Source organism: Corapipo altera, unplaced genomic scaffold (genome assembly GCF_003945725.1).
Source record: "Corapipo altera isolate COAL_440 unplaced genomic scaffold, ASM394572v1 49, whole genome shotgun sequence".
NCBI lineage: Eukaryota > Metazoa > Chordata > Aves > Passeriformes > Pipridae > Corapipo > Corapipo altera.
In genome coordinates this window covers 6,550,365-6,571,417 of record NW_020884879.1, presented here as the reverse complement: position 1 = coordinate 6,571,417, position 21,053 = coordinate 6,550,365, and the positions used below count along the sequence as shown (strand labels likewise).

Below are 21,053 nucleotides of genomic sequence, written 5' to 3'. Positions count from 1 at the left end.
AATCAGTGGAGAAAGGTGATCAAGGTGGTCCCAGTGACATAATCACAGCCCAGTGACCAATGAACTCTGGAGGAGCATGTTTTAAGCCTTCTCCAAGACATTGAGTGCTAGATCCCCTTTAGTATCTCATGTTCTGAGTCAGTCCTTCAACCTCCTCATCTGCAAGTTGGAGGAACAGCCCACCAATACTTCACACTCTTCCACACATATTTTGGCTGAAAGCAGCCAGCGATTCATGTGTTTGGCACAGGTAACAGGATCTGGGTATATTGATAGGATTGGATCTCTTGGGGAAACAGGCAGAGAAATACTACTTGGTATTTATTCATGTTTCAAAATAATGAATGCTTATTTGCTCACCCTACCCGGGTGGCAGTACCTCTTGACCACTAACAAAAGCAGAACTTCACTGACGTATATTCTCAGTAAGGATCAGAGACGTCCAGTTGTAAAAGGCCTGTCAGAAACTGTGGGCAAGCTTGACTCCTGCCTGCAAAATGGGAAAGTTAAAATGCACTGAAGCCTGAGTACAATTGCACTGTGGTAATGACCCCACACAAGTAATTAGAGCTAAAACTGCAAAACCTGTATGTTTGACAAAGGGAGCAAAGAGCCAACTGAGCTTTTTTTTTGGATCTTGAGTATATATGGAGCCGAAAACTAGAAATGGCTCTCTGCTATAAAGGCAAACTAAAAAGAAGTCACCAAGGGGTTCTTCAGAGCAGAACTGTATTTGAAAGCTGCATAAATACCTTTTACTCCTTCAGTTACAATAACATTGCCACCTGATCCCAGCTTATGAACTTCAAGTTGAAGGAAAAATATTCCAGTCTGTGAGATAAGAGTGACAGCTTGTTATCTCATTTAGGTACTCCATGATACTACACAATAAAGCAAGTCATATGGGAGGGGGCTCAAAAGGTGGGCTGCCAAACTTCAACCCCTCAAATTAGTGTTGCTTTGTTTTGAAGAGATAGTCTGCATTTGAATCCTACCAAATCAGAAGGTTTTGGGCTGCATTTTTGAGCTGCAGTATTTCCTCCAAGAAGCTGCAGTGCAAAGCTCACATGAATTATTCTTTATGTTGTTCTGCAGACAAAAGCCGCAGAACACAAGAGCCACTAACTTGAATGCCTGTGTATCGCTTACTGATTTAAAAAAAAAACCTAATTGGGAAGTTTACAGGTGATTCTACAGTATCAGACTGAATTTAAACTTCCACAACATTCTGCTCTGGAAGGTTTTTCCTTTAGCACACTGCCTGCAAGTTCTGATTTGGAGGAGCACCAAACTAATTTCAGTAGTATACACAATTTAAGTGTAGATACTTCTGTCACTGCCTTTCCTGGACACTTATGTTTTCTGTTTGCTGTCCAAACCAGTCAAGAAAAGCCACCAGTTAACTGAAGAAACAGCTACTTTGGATTGATTTGCTGTTTACATGCACACTATCTGCCTTACAGACTTACATAAGAGCTAGTTTTTCACATTTAGAAGATAAAGCCTTTTAGCTTAGATTGGCAAGTAAAACTCTGCCAGTTTGGGTGTTTGAGGTTTTTTTCTTTCATTTCTTTCTTTCATAAACCTGTCAGTAGAGCAGAACTCGTGCAGCATAATGTCTTACTGTATCTTCTCAGGCACATGCAACTGGCCCTAGAGAACCCAGCTCTTGTTAATGTTGTAGATAGGCTCTCTTCAACTCTTCAAACTTCTTCAGACTTCTGTTCTGTGGCATCTTCTGTAGCAGCAGCCTACTCGTAGCTGTTTCCTTGAAATGACCAGAGGGCTCTTGAGATGGGAACTATCAGATATTTTCAGGCACGACTATGACTACTTAAATAAACAGTTCTAGACATAAAATACATGTACAAAAGGTGAACATGCATTTTGGGGCTCTAAATAAAACTTCTGAAAACATAATCCTTATTTCTCAAGCATGCACTCATTTAACAAATCCCTTCTCTTTTCAGCAAGATTAGTCAGCTATTGGAAGTCCCCATAACATGATGTTACTGAACTGAACATGCCCAAGGTGAATCAAGGCAGTAACTTGTGGAACAAATGAGCAGGCACATAGCATACACAGCTGAAGCATCCAGCATCAGCCAAAAGCAGGTCTGCCTCTCCCAGGCCAGTGAGCAGTTTATGTATGCTTGTGGTATAAGTCCAATTTTTCTCCCTTTTTGGTAGTTAGCTTGCTTGTTAACTCACATAGCAAAAATCCAAGATTCAACCTACGCTTTCCCATAAGATTGATTTCCCTGTAGGGCCTATCTCAGAGTCTGCTGCACTCTGCTGCAACTCTCTTACGCCCTTCCATTCCTGGTCAAAACATGCCACACCTTCTACATGAGTCAACAGAGCAGGGAAGCATCTCCCGCAGCAAGCGGGGAGGCAGCTGAGAGGAGAGCCTGGCTGTGACAACAGTCCTTCCCTTCAGCATGGGGCAGGATGCTCAGAGAAATGTAGACTTGGTTAAAAATATTATCAGGAGAGTGCAACAAGCTGCACTTGAGCTTGAATTCACGGGATCAGGCAAGGTCACTTCTGGTGAAATAATCCCAGGGATAAATTCCAAATCACTCAGATATTTAGTTAGCATACACAAGACAGCTGGAAATCTTTGCAACATTCTCAAATTACACTGTTTGGCACCTTATCAAACTAAATGCCTTTTGCCTGTCGAGCGCACAGGGACATCATTTTACTTCAGTGTTATTCTTTTTTCCCTCAGTGAGATATGTTGGGTTTGAGAAACTGCTGTATCCTACACAAGACATCAGGGCTCAGCTCTCCTACTCGTTTTTGATGACAAATTGATGTTGAAGTTTAACTTCCAAAATAGGAAAATTATCAAGAGAATATATTTTGACATACAAGATGTGTAAAGAAAAATACAACAGAAACTGTCCCAACTTTAACCAGGTGACACGATGCTATTTTGGGAAGTGCACTATTTTTAATCCCAGGAATACTTTCCTTAGTCAGTAGAGATACTTACAGCCTTTCTTGTTTGAAGTGCTGTGTTCTTTCCCATACTATTCCATGCAGGAAAACAGGGTGTACAAGCCAATATAACAGTTCTCTGACACTAAGAACTCAATAAATCCAGGAACACAAGTTACTGCTTCTTTTACAGTCATTTTTTTAGTCTGGAATAAAGCCACACATTTTGTCAGTTCACATCTCAGAAGAGGTGGGCCTGTCTCTGCTTGATATCAACAGAAAGGCATCCAGTAGCATGGCAAGAGAATCCAACTCAAAGAGTTTTTATGTTTACACACACACAGAGAGCTATTTATTTGACTGCACTCCATGGGGTAAGTTGGGAGTGAATCCCCTCTGTGGTCAATGGGAGATGCCTGAGCAAAGTACTGGGCTGGTGCCAGGGACTTGCACCAAAAGGCAAACCCAGCAAGAAGTGAAAATAAACTATCCTGGGAACAGTGCAGACTTTCTTCAATTTCAGAAGCAAAAAAAATTAGAGAACTAGAAAAATAGGAGGGAAGGACCCTACTGTACAGAATACATTGGGCATGGAAGGTATATATATTATTAAAGAGCTTTAATTTCAACTACCAGATTTCTCTCAGGTTGGTTCTTCTAACAAGTATTTTTATGTTCTAATAAAATCAGTTTTGTGGGCTGGAAGCCTCTAACACCTCACTTATGCTTATACAACGTAAAAGAGCGGGTGGTTTCCCCATAAAGCTCAGGCCCCACTGCAGCACTCCACAAGCACACAGGCTGATACCCAGCTCTGATCAGTTACTTTTGAGTAGGCTCTCCAGCACCTTCCAGGACCAGCTCATATACTTAGTGCTATGACAAAAGCAGAACTGCCTTTAGGTTTTGCCTTAGACATCATTCTGAGCAAACCTTTACCTGCAATTTCAAGTGTTATAAGCAAGTTATCAAATGTAAACAGGTCCTCATGAAAAAAACTATATATAAACACCACACTGTACAGGAGGACACATACAAGAAATAATTCAGAGGCCCTATACCCTGTACCACCAATCTTAGGGGATTTAAATAGATACAGTTCGGCTACTGCATAACATAAACATTTTATTTAGGATTTCTTAAGTATTACTGAAACCTGGAATAAGATCTTCATGGTCAAAGATCAGAAGGCAGCACTTGGAATTTCTTGCAGTAGCACACAGTAACAAAGCAGCTTCAACCCCTCTGTGCCACACTGTGTTAATGGACAGAACTGTACCAGTAGCTATGCGTCCCTTTCAAAGGGAGACAAGAGATATCACTGCCATTGGTCAGACAAAGGTTTCTTGTTCGTCTCTTCCATAGCTACATAATAAGTTCCCTGTCATTTGACAAGCCCATCACAGGATTTCTCTGTCTGGTTTTCCACCATGATCACATGTTGCCTGTAGTCCCTGCATCCCAATGAAAGATTATTGCTGCAGCAGAGATGATACCTCATCCTGAAGGCATACGTGGGATTCTAATCATATCCTGATGTGGCCGTCAAGCATCTTAGAAACACAGCTCAAAAATATTGTTTCAGGCCAAATGACATCTAACTGGCAGTTCTATTTCTTTCTCAGTTTCCTATTTACATCTCAGTTATCTAAGAAGTGTTTTCACTGCTTACCACATCCTTTGCAACTCCCCTTACAGCTTGCACAAAGGAGCTGATTTTCAGGCTTCTTCCTTGTGATGGAAATTGTTGCCTATACGCATGACTATCAGGTGGACAAAAACTGAAAAACTGCAAGTCTACAAGACTTACTGTTTAAACTCAGCAATTTGGTTTGACTGGAACTAAACTAGGCAAAAAAAGCCAGCTGACTGTCCTCTGGCCGCACTGTCCTACTAAAAAATATATTATTTAAGGAAACCCAGCCATGTTAAAGAAACTGCAGTGATTTTAGGATCTGCAAGACACTTCTGATTTCAGGATTCCACAACCTAGATAAATGGCAGCTACACAGAGTAATCCTTAGTGCTGTGCTGGTTCATAAAGTGGTAAGGCACCCAGCTAAGCAGGGTCAGCTTGGGTCTTCTCAGTAGCACCAGGTAGAATGGGCTGCAGCTGACCCAGGAATGTAGAGAAAAATGCATTTTTGTCCTCATCCAGGAGTCAGAAAACTCACTTTCTTGGTGGTAGTGGAAGAGGTGACAGGAAAAAAGGAGAGACACTGAAGACTGTGCAGGTCAAGCAAGGTTTAAAGGCTGGGCTAAGACTCAGAAGCTGCTGTTGTGATGGGGCCTCTCCCCTTCCACTCTTCCTGCCCCATCCTCCTGGAAACCTGCATCTCCCTTTGGATCCTCTCAAGCCACTCACACTAGACTCTTCTCCACAACCACCCCTGCACCCATCCCAACCAAACCTGCAAGCTGCCCCAAATTCCTCCTCCAGCTCGGCTCCGAAAACACGTGTGTCACCATGCATGAATTAAGGAAGGAGAATCCAGAGCCAGGCTTTATTTTCCCATCCACCCAAATATGCTGAATTTTTGCGCTTGAATCCTCTGATAGCAAAAGTATTGAAATGGGAAGGGACTAACAGAACACCATCTCAGGGTAATCCCACTGTCAGTGTCAGTCTTCATACACCGCCCCAAAGAAGGAAGTCACTAAGAGACTGCCATTGGCCAACTGCCTCTTCATTACTCAGCTTGCCACCAAGAAGTCATCTTTATGGACTTTCTACATTTACTACACACATGCCTCCCAAAAAAAAATCAAATCAGAAGAGGAAGATGGCACCCAAAGGCTTGTAGTGTGGCCACTCAAAAGTAGCCTTTTGAAGATTTATCTAAATTTGTCAAATATAATAAGTAATCAGCCATAGGACAGTTGGTGTCCCTTGACTTATTCTTTTTTAATAGCATGTGAGCGTCAGAATTATGCTAGATAACTATTCAATTAAATATGGCTTTCAAGTCACTTTAATCCTTGCTTAGAGGAGTGACCAAATTTACAAACACATGTTAAGCTATGAAATTATGTCAAAAAGTAACTCTACATTACACCCTTGTAAAAGCTTCAACTTTCTCCCTGAATTAGAAAACCGTCAAAAAAATATCCAAGAGCAGAGACATATAAAACTCTCTGCCAGTATTGACGGTATTTTTCTCTTCCTTCATCTCTCCAATTTGCTGTACTAATGCAACAAAAGATAACAGCAAATTAACAGTGTGGTACTTAAAATAAACGCAATGCACTTAAAAATACCTATGAACAATCTCACTGCAGCATGTCAACCAACCGGAAGAATGGCAGTGGATAAAGCCAAGGGCCCTCCCTTGTGGGAGACTGCTATGCTGTCAAACAAGACTCTTCTCACCACAATCCAGCACAGCCACAAGTTGTTACATATCAGTAAAAACACATGGTAAAAAGCAGAAATGACCACACTGCTCAAGTTAAGCATCCTACAAGTTTAATACTGACAGCAAAAGCTCCAGAGAAAAACAACAGCATTATCAAGGTGGAAAATGCGTCTATTCAAATGTAAGACCCATTTATTTTCTCATGTCTACTAATCACATGAAGTCAAAATGCTCTGACTGCCTCTCCAACTTACATCATAGCATTTTGCCCAAAAGGCCATCGGTCAGCTTTTTGCCAACTACATTAATTCATAGTTTTGCTTACAGCTTGAAAAAGAGAATCCATCAACACTACCAGTTTTGTGGAAACCATTACTTTGGTTACTTTTGTAGCCCATGGTAGTTATTCTGGAATATTCTGAGATCAACTAGTAGATCAGTGACCCTCAAATACTTCCCATGTTTTGGATGCAAAGAGTAACAAAAAAATATTAGTGACTTCTACTCCTTCTATATTGAAGGTCCATAAGAAAAAGTTTATTACTCTTCACTAGTAATGTACAGATAAAGTAACTGGAGGAAAAAGTTAAGTTTTAAGACACTTGTCTCTGCTTGCTTATTAAGTTTTCAAAGAAATCTTTACTTTTTTCTGTTTTCCTAGAGGCCTGAAACGAGTTCCTAAAAAGTACTTTTAAGGTTCATCCCACTCTCTTCAATTCTTCACAGTTCTGCTTTACCATCACACCAGCAATAAACCCTGAGTTAGGTAACCAGATAGGTATTTTTTATGCTGACCAGAGTTCTTGCCACATCCATGCTACACACCTTGCATTGCTGTGATCACTTTTTGATACAATGCATTTGACTTCAGTTGATGGTTATGAAAGATTTCACCCAGTCATCTTGTAAACTGATATAGACCTGTCCTCAGAATTAGTGTACCAATACAAACACCTGTGTTCAATAGGAAACAAACTTTTATACCATCTGATCTCACTGAGGGATACCCACAGTAACTCACAAAACATCTGCTGAACAGAATAACTCATAAGCAATCCTGTCCATGTATATATAAGGAAACCGTGATGCAGTACAAACCAAAAATTATAGCAGGATTCTTGGGTGTATCAAAAAGTCATGACTAAGTCACAGTAATTGTGCAATAAAGCATAGCATATCTTTTATTTGTATGATTGAGAAATTAATATTGGTATGAATGACAAACAGCAACACAATTACAACAGCCACATTAACCTCAGTGTTATGGGCAAGTGGTGCAAATTAGCCCTCAATGTCATCAGTCTTGACAGCATAACCACCCCATGACAAAAAACAACCTCTCCAAACTCTACTAAGTTTAGGGATCTTTTTTTAAGATTTTTTTTTCTCCATTTGAGTTAGTGAAACAGGAATACAAAGCCATAGAGAACAAAACTCAATTGCTCATGGCAGAGAAAACACAGACCTTTGAAATGACACTAATAAAGCAGACTCTGTGACTTACCTTGCCTTGCTGATTCAAAGATTCATTTAGAGGAGTATGCCCACCCCGGGAGCCTTTATGAAGAACTGACATAGTAGGAATCTTGGTTTTTTTAGGATAAGTAAAACTTCCCACTCTCATAGGCCGGTAGAAAAGAGCTTCTCCTGCATAACTTCCCTTTATAAACCTCACCATGGGTGTGGCTAAATAACTAGCTCCACCCTTCACCCTCTTTAGAAACCCAATAAAAAACCCCCAAAACTTCTCTGAAGAAAGATAATTTTGTCAAGATGTCATGTGCTATGTTTTTGGTGGGTTTTGTTTTGTTTGGTTTTTTTAAGTAGATAACTGGTCAATGGTTTCACAAACTAGTGGGAGAAATGTAGGCAGAAAGTTTTCTCCACTGTTTGTAGTTCCTCCAACATGGTCTGCAAACATTTGGTGGGTGAAATTGTTTGCTTTTTAACAGCACTGTTGTAACAACCTGAGGGAAGTCTATCAGCTCTTAGTGTTTATTGGTATTAAAGATGCATTATATTGAAAAGCAACACATCTTGAACTTGCAGCAATATCCACTTGTATTACTTCATGACAAGCCTCCACCACCAGTGAAGGCTCTTGCTTTCATCACTTACCTAATGAGATGATGCAAGATCAAAGCTCTTTGCTTGACTCATTAAATCACACACTTGCCCTCACTGTAGAGAGAACACCACCAATATAAACTAGAATATGTTCTTTTGTCCTCTAAATACTCTGTATCTTAAAAAAACCTCAACTTTCTTTTGTCTCAAGGCCTAATCCAAGAGGGTGGGGAGATAGATTAGGATGTTGCTGCTAAGGCAGTACTGCTTGCAGAGTTATATATTGCCTTGGTGTGCAATACAAACACATCAAGAGTGCCTCCACTCTTGTTTTTTAAGTTTTTGTACTATCTCAACTGATATTTTTTGTATTTAAGGGTATGAGGAACTATGAACATAGGGCTTCAGTTTGGGATTTTTTTTCCAATGAATAGTTGAGGTTATCCTGGCACTCCTGCAGGAGCCTGGGTGTGAAATCAGAGTTCTTGAGGTGTTTGGCAGGAGCTCAACTATGCTTCTATCATCTGAGTTTGCTTTCAAGGGAGCGATTAGGAAATTATGTTCTTGTTAACAAGATCTGTGCAAGTAATGACTATTATGCCCAACATTTCCTGTACTTAAGCTAAAGTCATTGTTCCATCTTGATATGAAGAGCCAAGGTATTTTCTTGAGAATTAGTGACTTGGGCCAATCTTCACTTTAAAAAGTATTACAAGAAGAAGGTTCATCCCTTTGCATGGTACCATTTTTGTCAGGCCATTTTTGTCTGAAAATGCTGGTCCTTAAATATATATATCCATCCATGTGGAAATTTACTATAATATTAGACACTCCTGGAATGTCAGATCAAGGAAAAAAGCCACCTTCATTGCAACAAGAAATGTTGCATAATAAACTACAACACTCACATTTCATTGATTTTGCACCTCTGCAGGCAAGATAAAGCATCTTTGACTTTCAAATCCATATTTAAAGGACAGATATCCCTGACCCTTGTTGTAGCTGAAGGCCTGTAATCTCATGCTCTGCTGTACATGAAAACAAAAATTTTGCAGCATTCTCCAAAGGCAATAAAACCATTTCACCTTTTAGAAAGAGTCCGATGATTCTGGAAAAAGGATAACATCTTGGTGAGTTCACAAATTAAACATGGCATGTAAAAGAAAAGAAAGCAATTCTATTTAAATCCAGAGTTGGGAGAAATTGAGACAAGCTCATTTTCTTTCCTACCCCTGTGAGGTCCTCTAGCAGAGGTGCTCACTGTGGGCTGGCTTCCTCTCTATCCACTTCAGCAATGACTGACTTAACAGGTCAGCTCTGACATTCTTGGTTGAGTTCTCACTTCTTTTTAATTCCCCATTCCAAATAGAATGGGGAAATCAACAGGTGTGGATGAAAGGAGGAGGAATATCACAGGAGATGAACAAGACCAGAAATCTGGATACGAGTAGTGTTGTGCTCAGGTGCAGTTCATGCTGTACAGATGCACCTCCTGGGCCAAGGCTTGAAACCACACTCTGTTCAGAAACACAGGACTGAGAAGATACTAGAGATGGTGCTCTAATTTTTAAAGGACCTGCTGTTTTACATATATCTAGTGGTACATATATCTCAATACTGAACCATGAAACGGTGAAATGGAGTATAGTTTCATCTGTAGCAGCTAGCAAATAAAATCAATAGATAAAATACTCAGTGCCTGGGATTCAGTCCTAATAAACCCCGTGGATGGAAAAATAAAAGTCCTATTTTCTGAATATCACCAACAGCTCTTACAAAGATGATGGCACACTTGCACTGCCTACCAGAGCTACTTTATTACTATCCTAATGGCAAACACAGCATTATGCAGCTGTAATTGTAGGTGTAATCACATTTTTTTGCCATTATAGCTGGAGGAAATTGCTAAAACTTAGTTGGCCAGATCATGTTTTAACACCCAAAAGCAGGAGAGGTGAGTACACACCTGCAAGCAAGGGGGACTACTAGGTTAGTCCTTACTGAGGAGGCACTTCAGCAGTACCTCTCCCTGATGATGTCATCTTGCTGTTGCCAGCTGCTTCCATGCAAAAGCAAGCCCTAAAACCACATTTGCTTTCCTGAGCAAGGACAGTTGCAAGAGTTCCTCTAAATCTGCCTGTACTTAGCAAGGCATCAATGTTTAAAGCGCAGAATTAATCCGCCTGCTGACACTTCAGGTTCAGGGGAAAACTTAGACTTAGTTCTGTTCCATAGTCCCCTCCCTCTTCACAGCTACCTGAATAAAAAGTTCATGGTTTGATAAAGTGGTGTGTTCAACCCCTGAATGCAGAGACTGCTTCTTGATCCTCTTGGCACAGTGTCTTTTGGCTCATTGCCATGGCTGGGCTAAGGATAACCTGCAGTACCCCTTTCCTGGTGCCTTGCCCTTCCTACTGAACCCAGGGCCAGGCTGGAAAACAAGGGTTAGATGTCAAACAGCAATCAAGACTCTGCCTGGTGAAGGGGGGGGGGGCACCGTTCAAGGTGCACAACAGCCCCAGTGGGGAGTCTCTGTAGTGCAATGGTTCAGCTGTTAATGAACAGCAGGTGGTTTGAGCCCTCCCAAGGACTGGTCCCCTTTCCCTGCCGAGGTCAAGGGGCTTGGAACTCGGTGACCTTTAAAGGTCCTTTCCAGCTCAAACCTTTCTATGACCTCTTCTATATTCCTACAAAAAGAGGGAGATATTTTTGGGGAAAGGCTAGAGGAAGGAAAACAGCAAACTGACAGAATTACTGCCAGTTTCGTGAAGTCGGGATGCAGCTAAGGGAAGAAACACAGATAAACAATGTGAAAAATCTCATAAGATCTCTTGTAAGATGAGAAAGAAAGAGGCACTCCACACGAGCAGCCCAAGAGCAGCTGAATGGATGCAGAGTTCTTTCCGGGCACAAAACCAACAACCCCAAAGTGGCTGGAAGCCCAGATTGTTTTGTTTTCTTAACAGAGCTTTTGGTCATCATCTGGAATTGTGTTCCAAGAGACAACCTACCTAGAGTTGCTGTTCAAAACATCAGCAAATGCAGTTTTCCTCTGATATTCCCCAGACTGGTTTTAGCTGCACCTTGCAATCCCCACTTCCCCTACAGAAATGTATATTCCTAGAAAATTTCCTGGGGCTTGCTAATGAGGCATAAAGATACTCAACCTATTGCCTATTTCTAGTCTCTTGTATTTCTAAATAACCTGCTTTTTTTGAAAATATTTCTCATTATTATGATTGACACCAAAATCCATGAGGGAGCTAAAGGGTTAAATGGAGTTGAAAGGATTAGCACTGACTGTAAAAAGTTACTGCAATTAATAATGTCTGAGAACTCGTGCAAGAAAAAGATGCAAAAGTTAATGGAAAAAAAATGAATTAACAGCTTTAAGGGTTAGTCTGCTTGTGTTGTGTACTTTATTTATGTAAAGGTTTTTAAATACCCAATTGTTTGTTAATTAAATTATTTAGCTTTATAGCAGACCTGCAGACTAACCTGTTGAAGTGGAACAGAACTGCATGAGTGGGGTGTCCTACCTTGACCACTAACCATTCCAGGGAAACCCCAAAGTACTCAATCCTGTATGGAGCATCAAATGCCAAGGAAAGCATTTGCTCTGTTGGTGCAGTCTGATAGCTGGAGTGTAAGCAATGATAAGACAGGAGCTCTCTGCTGCCTCTGTGATTAACTTAATTACAAACAGAAGTTCCCTGTTCTCCTTTTGTGTGTACAGGTCTATTAATACTAACAATGTGCTCCTGCTATCTGCCAGTAAGCTGTTTTCAATTTTACAAAGCACAGCAGACAATACTTACAGGTGTTTGGAAATGTGTGTATTTGGCCATGGAATCCACAAGACCTAAACCCTGCCAAACAATACTTGCATTTGCAGGTACTCCTGCAAGACTGTGTCTTCTGAACAAATATGAGACATGAAGAACTCAAGACTGATGGAAATCAAGAGAGGTATTCATCTGTTGCTTCCGTTTTGCCTCCTAATCTCGATCTGTCTTGCAAATATTCTTGGATTCAGAATTGTAAGCTTGTCAAGGGTTGCTGCATTCACGTAAGAGATGAGTCATGAGATCCAAGGTTAGTTTCGAGTGCCACATTGCAAGGAAGTTTCAATAATAAGTGTTTCTACTTGGCCTGAATATGGTAAAGCCACATAAAATGTTGTTTTCCTTTGATAAAACTTGACATGCTTTGCTTGCAGTGGGATTCAAACTCTCTGAAGAGATTGTCACTGCTTTATATTCAACCCAGTATTAATTGAGGCATAAAATGGTTACCAGATCAAAGACTATTTTAATAAAATTCCTCTGGAAGGAGTAGCCTGACAAGATATTCAGCCATTTCACACTGCATGTTGCACAAACTAACCATGAGGTGAGATGAGAGACAGATTTTCCCTGCTGACTTTCACAATTCTATAAAGATTTACTAGATTAAAACAACTTGAGTGTCTGAAGCTTATAGCAGATAAGACCTGTATGTTACATCCTTCTTACCTGTCAAATCTAAGCAAGGTTTGTATTTTTTGGCAACTTGTTAATTTTTATGTAGTTTGGCATTGGTAGTTAGACCAACCTGAAAGTTTTTCAGTTATGTGTATGCTAGATTATCCAGTGTTAGGACCCTACTAATTTTCTCACTTAAGGAAAAGAGTAAACTTGAGTAAATGGCATACTTGATATCTGAAATTGCCTTGCTGAAGAAATACTATTGTCTTCTTCCTAGAAGGTGAAAATAACATGGTGAGCCATTCTCAGAGAGACTAGGTTAAAGATTAAGCTCCTGTAAAGGACTAAAACCATTCCTAAACTTTAAATAGGAAAAATTTGAAGTCTGAGGTCTTTTAAGGCTCAGTGGAATGAAGCTGGTTGACTGTAAAACTCTTCAGCACAAGGCACAAGAGTTTCTGAAACTGAGGAGGCATTCAACCAGGATCACTGAGGCTCTCCCCACAAACCTTGTCATGTTTTCACCTTCTCTACCACACCTCCTCCTCCTCCTCTTCACTGCCATCAGGCATCTTTACCAGACCACTGTGAAGAACTGTCCCCTCTCTAGGGCAGCAGTTATTGATCATAGTTGAGCACAGTTGTCCCTCCTGAAGCCCTTCTCTGGCTATAGGGACTCCATTAGCAGGGTTGCTTTCCATCAGTCCTTTTAAAACACTTTTTGGACATGGCCATAGTATAAATAGAACAGGGCAGCCCTGCTGCTGGCTGCTGACACTGGGCACTGCTCCCAGAACAGGTCTGTGCCTTAATCCTGCCTGTCTTGCGACTGCATGCTGGAGCTACACTTCAGCTCATCGAGGACAAATGCAATGTGAAACTGTTCTGAGATCCAATGAGATAGTAATATGATAAAGGCTTTCCCTAACAGCCTTCCTACAGCATTCTTGTTTTTGGGATCCTTTCCCTGCAGTTCGTGTTTTGCATTCTCCTCTCCCCTCTCCTGATCCTTGCTGCCAGCACCCTTTCCCCTCACCTGACTTTCCCAAAGGCAGAAGACGAGTCACTGCTTCTTCCTTACAGTCCATGAAGTGGCTTTTCAAACCCTTTGAAAACACCACCTTGCCTTGAGGCTCTTTCCCCATCTACCTTACCTGCAGGCAGATTAAACCTCACAGTGTCTCTGGCTGCCCTTAGAGCACCCATTGCTCTGCCAGAGTTCAGTCTTCAAGTTCACTGCTCCTGGAGGCAGGCATTGTGGAGGCTGTCAGCAGGGAGGACCCGCAGCCATCCTGTGGCAAAAGCCATACAGGTAGTTCCCCAAACCCCCTCACTTTTTTCCATCAGTGACAAATCAAGACCCACTGAAGCTGCAAGGATTTCACATTTGCAGCTGTAGCTATCCTCAGAGAAGGTAAGCCAAAACACTGAGTTTTATATACATACACATGTACCTATACTGGCATTAAAATAAATAATATACATAAAGGTGCTGAAAGGCTCAGGATTTCAAACCTCACCCACCACCACCACGTGTGCCATCATGCCACAGTTGGTCTTTGGGCCCCCAGTGACTCAGAGCAATGCAGTCAACACACTCCCACCAGGGCTCTCTGCACCAGCTGCAGTTCTCCCTCCCTCCCTCCCTCCCTCCCAACACCAGCCCAGCCCAGCCCAACTCGGTCTGACACAACCACTTGCAGTTTTTAACATGATATAGTATCAGTCTCCAGAGCTGCCTGAGGGAAAAATGCATTCCACTCACCTAATTGCATTAGTCTATTGTTTCTCCCTCCTTTGGAATTAAGCTATTTAAAAAAAAATAAAAATGGACTGTATTAAGGTTTCAGTGCCGCAAGGCTTAAGAGAAGAAGGGCTAGGATAAAAGCTAATATAAGGTAAATTTGGATGATGTGTTTCAGCCAAAGTTTTAGTAATTTTGAAGGCCCACAAATTTGGGTTTTTTTTTTGATTAAATGCCCCAGTGTGGGTGGGACAGAGTTCATTTTCTTCTTAGTAGCTGGTACAGTGCTCTGTTTTTTGGATTTATGAGAATGATGTTGATAACACAGTGATGTTTTGGCTATTCCTAAGCAGTGCTTACCCTAAGCCAAGGACTTCACAGTGTCTTTTGCTCTGCAAGTGAGGAGCTGCACAAGAAGCTGTGAGGGAACACAGCCAGGACAGCATATTTAATATTATTACTAGTATGTTATTATTATTATATTTTTGTTCAATCTTTAAATTGTTTTTATCTCAACATGAGGTTTACTTTTTCTTTCTGATCTACTGGAGGGGAGAGGGGGGCAGGAGCGGGCAGCTGCATGGTACTTAGTTCCTTTCTGGGGTTAAACCACAACAATAAATTCTTGTGATTAACCATTTGGGAGGGAGGGGTGGTGTGATGAAGGGGATATAATTTTTTTTTAAACTCTTCCAAATATTTCCCTGCCATTTGGAGGAATGATCAAAAATAATACAGAAAAATACCAAATAGCGAGAAGAGACAATGATAAATAGTTGAGAACACTTGGACTTGTACGAGCTGAAAGAAATCCAATTTGAGAGTTCTATTGTCAGAGAGGGGCCTTAGATTTAGAATACCAGACTAAACTGATACAAACAAAGTCATAAGGCTGAAAACTATTCCAGCCTCAGACTACCAGTCAGCATTGTCATTGCATAGGTTATTACCAATGCACTTTATGTCCTGCCAAGTAAGCGGTTCCTCCTGCCCTTGTGGACAGGAAGCTTCTCCTGACTGAGTAGCAATAGTGATGGCACAAGAGGAAGAGGCCCTGTTGCTTCTCAGAGGAAAAGGCATACTACAAAAAGACTTCACCTTGAAGAATCACAGAATCACAGAATCGGTCAAGTTGAAATGAACCACAGTGGGTTCAACCTCCCTGCTCAAGCAGTGTCATCCTAGAGCACATGGTTCTTGAATATCTCCAGTGAGTGAGACTCCACAACCGCTCTGGGCAATCTGTTCCAGTGCTCAGTCACTCACAGAGTAAAGTAGTTCTTCCTCATGGTCAGGTGAAACCTCGTGTGCATCAGTTTCTGCCCATTGCCTCTTGTCCTATTGCTCAGCATCACTGAGAAGAGCCTAGCTCCATCCTCTTGACAATCCTCTTCCCTTCAGATAATTATAGACATTGATAATGTCCATCTCCTCTCAGGCTTAATAGGCCCAACTCTCTCAGCCTTTCCTCATAAAAGAGATGTTCCAGTCCCTTATCATCTTCATAGCCCTCCACTGGACCTGCTCCAAGAGCTCCAGGTATGTGGCCAAATGCCAAAAGATTTAAATAAGCAGAAGATACCCCAAATGACCAAACCTGACCACCAGATGCTCTGATACAGCCTGATAGGACAATTGGCCAAGTTATACCATCCTGCCATGGCACACCCCAAAAAGTGAGGTCATAGAAAAATATCCACATTTTCCTGTTTTGAAACATCCCCAAAAGGCATAGGTATCTCACAGACACCAGGCCTGCAAGACATTAACTGCCCCTGACCCCTTCCCTCTCTTAATAAGGTGAATCTTTTCTCCTTAGAAAGCTAAGTTCTGTAGGCTGAGTTTGAGGCAGACTGAAGGAAATCAGACTTGCCCTCAAGAGAAGTCAAATTCATCCACTGCTAATCATTTCTGAAGCACTTGGTTGCATTTAAATAGATTATATAGCATCTCAGTCTGCTTCCTCTGCTAGGGACAGTATGAAACTTCACTTTTGCAGCAGCAGTACCATAAATCTTGAGTGTTTTTGGCAAGATGGAGAGTTTCCTGTAACTCAAACACTTCACCCACAGGATAAGGCAGTAGGTGAGTCCTTTGTCCTCCACTTTGGGGATGATATTCAATGCAAGGGCTTCACTAACAAGAAGCCATCCAATCTCTGCAGTGGTTGCAGACAACCCCTGTGTGAGTCAAAGACAGTTTGTGCTTTTTGTATCTTCTCACTCATTCGGTAAAGGCCCACCCCACAGATCCAGTTGTGTGAGAAATGACATAAACAAGGATTAAAGCAGGAGTCCCTGTATCTCAGAGAAAAAACACAGAGTGAGCATGTGTACACCAAGGATTTGGAGAGCCTTCAGCCGTGACCTGGCCATCCTGACATGACAGTATGTACAGTTGCTCATACAGCTAGTGAATAATAAATACCTCAACGTGCCCTTGAGACGGTACTTCTAAATACTTAGCTCTTCACTGGAGCAATCGGAACCCTGAATACATTTACCATACAGTATCGTTCTTGTAGAAGTTTTTACACAGTTCATTTGACTTTTAAAAGAGATTCTCTTTTGAAGAGCAAGCGCAACTTACTGAAATAACCTTTAAGCTGCAAGGGGCTTTGTTTGAAATACTATTCTGCTATTCCACGTGTCAAATGTCATCTCAGTCTCAGTGTTTCTCTTCTGTTAAAACATAGCAAAATTGCTACAGTATTTCTTGTAAAGAGTTTTCACCTTCTTTACTGCTTTATATTTCTCACTATGTTAAGTTATGAGCTTATATTATTATCCTCAATTCATTTGCAATACAGTTTGGGACCACAGATGAAAAGCAACTATCCCTTGGGGAACAAGTACAAAAAGGACTATAACTCACCACAGAAAGCACCAGAGGGTTGTCTTTTTTAATTATTATTAGAAGAAGCTGTTTAAAATGAAAAGCTGATGGTAATTTTTTTCACACAACCTCACATGTGCCACTACTGCATGGGAAGCTTGTAGCTTCAGGTAGTGTTTATATCTGCCCATATTGCTGCATCCCTCCTTGCACGAGCCATCACCCTTGGTCAGTGAATGCAGCATGCTGAATCATCAGGCTTTTAAGCGTGTTCCCTGGAATGGGATTTATTTATCTCGAAGCTTCCCTACCATGCAGCACACCGAAGGAAAGTTCCTTTCAAGCCTCTGTTACCAGAAGCTGTTTTGGATGCTTGCAGCTCAGCAGGGATGTGCAAACTGGTTATATATTGAAGGATTTTAAATTCATAAACACAACACACTGCAGAGCCAGCCAACAACTCTTCTGCGTCCCAACTATTCACAGCAATAAAACAAACACACAAACACGCTTCTCAGTCCTTCAACCCACTAAATACTAATTACTCTCTAGTGATGCAACTCAGTGCAATAGTTCTGGGATTTTTCTGGCTTCACTGCTACAGGATAGCGGAGTCGGTTCAAGTCAGGAGATTGTTCTAGTACTGTCACAGCGCTGAAATTTCACTTCCTTTTCTTTCTTTCTTCTTCTTCTTTCTCTTTTTTTTTTTTTTAAAGGAGGACTAGTAACCTCTTCGCTCCCTTCCCAAAGTAGTTTCGGCCCCACAGGCAATGGCTGAATCCGACAGCGCCAGCCATCACCCACCCCCGACCCGAGCTGCCCACGGGTGAAGGGATCGCCTCCGTCCCGTCCCCCGCGGGGCGATGCCTTCGCCCGCAGCGCACAAAGCCGCCCACACCCCGCAAAGGCCACCCACGCGTGGCACGGCTCCCCCCGGCCTGCCAGCGTGGCACAACCCCCGCTGCTGGCCTCACCTGCTCCGCTCCCCGCTGACAGCAGCCGCCTCTTTTCCTTTCTCCCGCCCGCCCCGCTGACAGCCCGGCTTTGTCCGCCCGCCCCGCTCCGCTCCGCCCCGCGCGGGAGGCGCCACGGGAACCGCGCCGGGCACGGCGCTGGAGCCCCGGGACAGTGTCCTTCCCTGCCCCGGTGGGACCATCCTGTCCGGGGGGTTCCACGCACTGGGGAGCGAGTGCACCAACCCGCGCCTGAATGCATTTATTATTATTATTATTATTACCAGTATTATTTTGTTGTTGTTTCTATTTATTTACTATTTCTAGATTTTATTTTCCTATTTTTCTTTTTCTATTTCTTTTTCTTTTCCTCTTTCTTTCCTTCTCCTGTGCCTCTTGTCTCCCTCTCCTCTCTTCTCAGCTCTCCTCCTTTTCTTCCTTCGGCGCCAGGTTAAGCTCCGGCTCCCGGCGGTTCCCAGGTGAGCGCAGCCGGCCCCGGCCTAGGCGATGCCCCCGCGGCTTCCCCCGAGCCGCCGGGCGCCCGAGGGCTGTCGGGCGGCTCTGCAGCTGCGAAGCAGCTCCTGCATCGGCCCTCTTGGCCGGCTTCTGCGCTGAATTCCCACGGCTCGGCTCAGCAGCCCGGTTGGACCCGCCTGAGGGGCAGAGCGCAAGAGCCGGCTCTACAGGAGATACAGATTTCCACAGGCTCTCCGAAATCACCCCCTGCAGCAAAACCGTCCCACCTGCTCTCGAAAACTGAGCTAGCCAGGGAAGCTATCAGGTTCTATCCTTAGTTCTTCGCTCCACAGATGGACTGTTAGTCAAGTCCTGCCCACGTGGAGTCTAGTGGTTTATGCTGCTGAGCTCTGTGTCATGTAACCATAAATGCTGAGGGCAGGTGATCTCTGTGTAGGATGAGTTTTCCTATTTTTATAATGGCAACTATCAACTAAGGCTTTGAAAAAAAGAGAAATGGTGCAGAGCCTTCCCTTCTTGTAATGACACCTGATATTTCCTCCAGGAGTTATGTTAGGGCATATCATTTAAATGAAGACAAAATTTAAAATGTGGGGGAAAGCCCCAAAGCTGTGAAATAAATTACTTAAATTTGCTGTAACCTTGTTATTTTTGGAGATAGAAAAGCATTAGATATCAGGAAGAAATTCTTTACTGTGAGGATGGTGAGGCACTGGAACAGGTTGCCCCATCCCTGGAAGTGTTCAAGGCCACGTTGGATGGGGCTTTGATCCTGATCTAGTGGAAGGTGTCTCCGCCCATGGCAGGAGGGTTGAACTAGATGGTCTTTAAGGTTCCTTCCAACCCAAGCCATTCTATGATTATGCATGTTAGAGGAAACAGTGCTATTCTCTTCTGAGCAGCTCTGTGGGAAGGAGAAGGGCTGAGACTCAGCTTCTCAATGTTTATGGGGCCTCTCCTGCTGCATATTTTAAGGGACCCCATGTCCCTAGGGATGCACAGACCCCATACAGACGTGGTACAGCAGCTTTACTGTCCCAGTTAAGTGACAGAAAGGGTGGCTTGGAAATGGTGATGAGGGGATTCTCATGGAATCTCCAACCCTTTCCATTGCTAGGAAAAGAGACAACCTCCTGCTTTGGGAGCAGGTTAGGGCTGAAGCTGAGGTGCAGAGGGGTTCGCCACCACTGAGTGGGCTGGACCATCTGCTCTGAAGGGTGCAAAGTAGGTTCCATGGCCGTTGGATCTTTGATGGCAGAAGAGCAGTGACAGTGCCATGACACTGGCGTTGCTCTGCACCACTGATGAGATGATGCTAAAACTGTGAAACTGGGCCTGGAGGTCAGCACTGCTCCTTTCCAGAGGTGACAGGCACCTCTTATGGGGCAGGAAGGGAATCCCAAATACAGTGCAGAGCAGGAAACACCTCAAAAACGTACCACTCAAAACCAAATTTTGAATTTTCTGGCTTTTTTGGTTCTGTCGGAAACACCTGAATTTTGTCCTAATCGCATTGCTTTGTGTCATAGTGACAAGAAACCTATTTTTGTGCCCACAGAACAATTAGAGGATTTTAGTGCATCTGCAGGCTGCATTTTAACTGAGTTCGAAGATCAAAAGATATGCTATTTTTGTATGGTCTTCTCTGGGACTGCGCACAGCAGTGTTTGAGGTCCTGGTGCATGATTTTATCATCAAGCGTGTGCCTAAGTGTTTCAGGAATTGTAATCTTCATTGTGCAGAAAGGAGGCTGCAGAGCAGAGAAACAGAGTCAAGCCAAAAAACATCAGCTCATCTTTGAGCACATCCAGTCTAGATGCCCACGAGGAGACCTGCTGACTTAGGAGGCCTGTGCTCTGGGGGTTTAGCTGCAGGTCACTGCTGACTGGTCTCTCTCTCTTGCTTGAGACTCCCAGCATCACAGGTGAGAGGTGTATTTGGTCTCAGCTATAGCCAGGTGCTTCCACATCCATCATTGCTGGACCAGGTGGGCAGCATAGCTCACCCTGCCCCCTGCACACCTGTTATTTCCGAAGCCAAAACAGCCTGATCTAATGGATATCGTGTCCCAGAGCCTTCAGGTATGGAATGCCCAGAAACAAGGACTTTTAAAACTAAACAGGCTCATTATGAGGTCCATGTAAGGTCTGTCCTGGGGATTTATCAGTCATCTACAGGAACATGGAAGCTGTCCTCTCTGTAGACATCC

The 21,053-nt window shown here is 42.8% G+C and overlaps 1 protein-coding gene across 1 annotated transcript in view; it reads right to left on the bottom strand.

Moving 5' to 3' along the window:
- The window catches only part of MAPRE2 (microtubule associated protein RP/EB family member 2), a 101,498-nt gene extending 83,089 nt beyond the window's left edge, over positions 1–18,409 (bottom strand). Inside the window, exon 1 of the mRNA XM_027638947.1 lies at positions 18,389–18,409. The gene's annotated coding sequence lies outside the window, so the exon portion shown is untranslated. The remainder of the gene's footprint in view (positions 1–18,388) is intronic.
- Between the last annotated feature and the right edge of the window lie 2,644 nt (positions 18,410–21,053).